This window comes from Procambarus clarkii, chromosome 46 (genome assembly GCF_040958095.1).
Source record: "Procambarus clarkii isolate CNS0578487 chromosome 46, FALCON_Pclarkii_2.0, whole genome shotgun sequence".
In the NCBI taxonomy this organism is placed as follows: domain Eukaryota; kingdom Metazoa; phylum Arthropoda; class Malacostraca; order Decapoda; family Cambaridae; genus Procambarus; species Procambarus clarkii.
The window spans coordinates 24,526,586-24,529,910 of NC_091195.1; the positions used below are offsets into that span (position 1 = coordinate 24,526,586).

The following is a 3,325-nucleotide window of genomic DNA, read 5'->3' on the forward strand; positions in this document are numbered from 1 at the left end:
AATTGTCTGATGGCTCCCAGCTTGACTATGTAAACAGATTCAAATACCTTGGCCTTGAGGTGCCACTGTATAGTCCTGTTGTATTCACACTCTGTCGTCAGTATAAAGAGAGGCTCCGAGCTCTCAAGGCTGTTGCAGGTTATCACTCAGGCTATGGTGCCAATGTCAGAATTGTCAAAATGATGTACCTTGCATACATCAGATCTTTAGTGGATTATGCTGCACCTCTGCTTGTTTTGATGCCTGAAAGAAAGCTTGGAGGGCTTGAAAAATTGCAGAACGAAGCCTTGAGGATAATCCTTGGTTGCCCTCGTACAACAAAAGATACTTAATATGAGAAAGGAACTTAATATTCCGAGCGTTGTTGATCGTGTTACTGAAATTAACTGTCAAATTAGTATTAAAATGCTTAGGCTAACTCATCCTAGTCCTTGCACAGAAGCCCTCCAGAATTTCTTTATTGAAGATCAGCATTGTTCCAAATGGATAACAAAAACTGGAACTCAACTCAGAATGTATCAGGTTCATGATTTGTACCAAGAGAAACAACAACGGCACTTTCCTGCACCGTGGGAGGTTACACCCTTTCCAGTTTTAATCCCTCCCTTTCCACCCAAGAAGCAAATTAGAAATCAGCCCAAACTTCGTCTTGAGGCAAAGCTAAACGCCTTAAGCCATATTGATGCTCTGTCCACAGAGCATTCTCTCTCTCAAATCATATACACTGATGGTTCCCTACACCGCACCACGGGTGCAACTGGAAGTGCAGTTGTTCTAACAATGGGCGATGGCCTATACTTTGAGTGGGGAGTCCGTATAAACAATTGGGCCTCTACCTTTCAGACTGAACTATTTGCATGCTCCTTGCACTGAAATGTGTACAAGTCTCCAAACTTGATACATTAATTGTAAGTGACTCCTTATCATCCTTAAATGCTCTCAACTCTTTAAGACATAACTGTAACATGCTCGTGTCCGAAGCTAGGCACAAATACAACAAAATTATTAAGGATGGTAACAGAGTCCATTTCATGTGGTCTCCATCTCATGTTGGCCTCCAAATGCATGATAGAGCTGATAAGTTAGCCAAAGAATCTGCCTTTAAAGGAGACGTATGAGTGTAGCCTTGGATTGTCAATGAGCAATCTGAGAGCAGCAGTACACCGATAACTTCAACAAGATCTTGTAGATCTGAGGCAAAGTGAAATTGACACCAGTAATTCCATCTATCATCATACTATCATGCAAGAGGAGCCACACATCTATGGATCATCCAATAAAATCAGCAGACTTCTAGATGTTACTACTGTTCGGCTTAAACTGTGTTTCAACTCTCTCTGGGATTTCTAATTATCTGCTGATGTAGACCTAACCAAATATAAACTGGGTCAACAAGCATACCGTCTGTCACTATGTGATGGAGTGCCAAAAGACTTCAATTGAATTGAATTGAATTCAGAGACAATTTTATAATAAATGTTCCAGAGATGTTTAAATATTTCATTCAAAACGATCTGCTACCAGAAATCTTAGCCAAATATCCCCTATTTGCTAACTAAGATAAGTAAATGATAAGTAAATTGTCTCGCCAATTATATATACGAGGGAATGATTAAGGGTCGAGGGACGAAATGCGCATTGCTGCCCTCATCTGTGACGTCACAGCATCATTCCCGCTAGTATCAACAGAGCGGCCATTTTGTCGTCAGTGCAGTCAGCGGACAGAGGACAAACGCTTCATGCAAATATTATCGTAAGTAAACACTTATATTTTATTATATTATTAGATTCTAGTGCTGGCTACAGTGCTGTGTATGTGTAGGCGAGGCCGGGCAGTGCTGGTGTATGTGGAGGCGAGGGGCAGTGCTGGTGTATGTGGAGGCGAGGGGCAGTGCTGGTGTATGTGGAAGCGAGGCCTGGTAGTGCTATAGTGTATGTGGAGGCGAGGGGCAGTGCTGGTGTATGTGGAGGCGAGGGGCAGTGCTAGTGTATGTGGAGGCGAGGGGCAGTGCTGGTGTATGTGGAGGCGAGGCCTGGCAGTGCTAGTGTATGTGGAGGCGAGGGGCAGTGCTGGTGTATGTGGAGGCGAGGGGCAGTGCTAGTGTATGTGGAGGCGAGGGGCAGTGCTGGTGTATGTGGAGGCGAGGGGCAGTGCTAGTGTATGTGGAGGCGAGGCCTGGTAGTGCTATAGTGTATGTGGAGGCGAGGGGCAGTGCTGGTGTATGTGGAGGCGAGGCCTGGCAGTGCTAGTGTATGTGGAGGCGAGGGGCAGTGCTGGTGTATGTGGAGGCGAGGGGCAGTGCTAGTGTATGTGGAGGCGAGGCCTGGTAGTGCTATAGTGTATGTGGAGGCGAGGGGCAGTGCTGGTGTATGTGGAGGCGAGGCCTGGCAGTGCTAGTGTATGTGGAGGCGAGGGGCAGTGCTGGTGTATGTGGAGGCGAGGGGCAGTGCTAGTGTATGTGGAGGCGAGGGGCAGTGCTGGTGTATGTGGAGGCGAGGGGCAGTGCTAGTGTATGTGGAGGCGAGGCCTGGTAGTGCTATAGTGTATGTGGAGGCGAGGGGCAGTGCTGGTGTATGTGGAGGCGAGGCCTGGCAGTGCTAGTGTATGTGGAGGCGAGGGGCAGTGCTGGTGTATGTGGAGGCGAGGGGCAGTGCTAGTGTATGTGGAGGCGAGGGGCAGTGCTGGTGTATGTGGAGGCGAGGCCTGGCAGTGCTAGTGTATGTGGAGGCGAGGGGCAGTGCTAGTGTATGTGGAGGCGAGGGGCAGTGCTGGTGTATGTGGAGGCAAGGCCTGGCAGTGCTAGTGTATGTGGAGGCGAGGGGCAGTGCTAGTGTATGTGGAGGCGAGGCCTGGCAGTGCTAGTGTATGTGGAGGCGAGGGGCAGTGCTGGTGTATGTGGAGGCGAGGGGCAGTGCTAGTGTATGTGGAGGCGAGGGGCAGTGCTAGTGTATGTGGAGGCGAGGGGCAGTGCTAGTGTATGTGGAGGCGAGGGGCAGTGCTGGTGTATGTGGAGGCGAGGCCTGGCAGTGCTAGTGTATGTGGAGGCGAGGGGCAGTGCTGGTGTATGTGGAGGCGAGGCCTGGAAGTGCTAGTGTATGTGGAGGCGAGGCCTGGCAGTGCTAGTGTATGGAACTGAGGACTCAGGCCCCAGGGCCTGGGCACAGGGGCCTGAGCACTGCTGAGGGTTAGCCAACATGAGAAGGTTGTGTTGATTGCTTGAAATTATTTAAATTGTTTAATGTATTGAATGGCATTTTTCAAGTTACATTTTTTAAATTACTGAACTAGGTTCTAAATTTTTTTAAATTTTGCCACGAGGGGGCG

General features: G+C 48.8%; 1 long non-coding RNA gene across 1 annotated transcript in view; it reads left to right on the forward strand.

Annotated features, from left to right (window-relative positions):
• Positions 1-1,448: 1,448 nt before the first annotated feature.
• The window catches only part of LOC138350519 (uncharacterized), a 5,216-nt gene continuing 3,339 nt past the window's right edge, over positions 1,449-3,325 (forward strand). Inside the window, exon 1 of the long non-coding RNA XR_011222149.1 lies at positions 1,449-1,753. This is a non-coding gene — a long non-coding RNA (uncharacterized lncRNA). The remainder of the gene's footprint in view (positions 1,754-3,325) is intronic.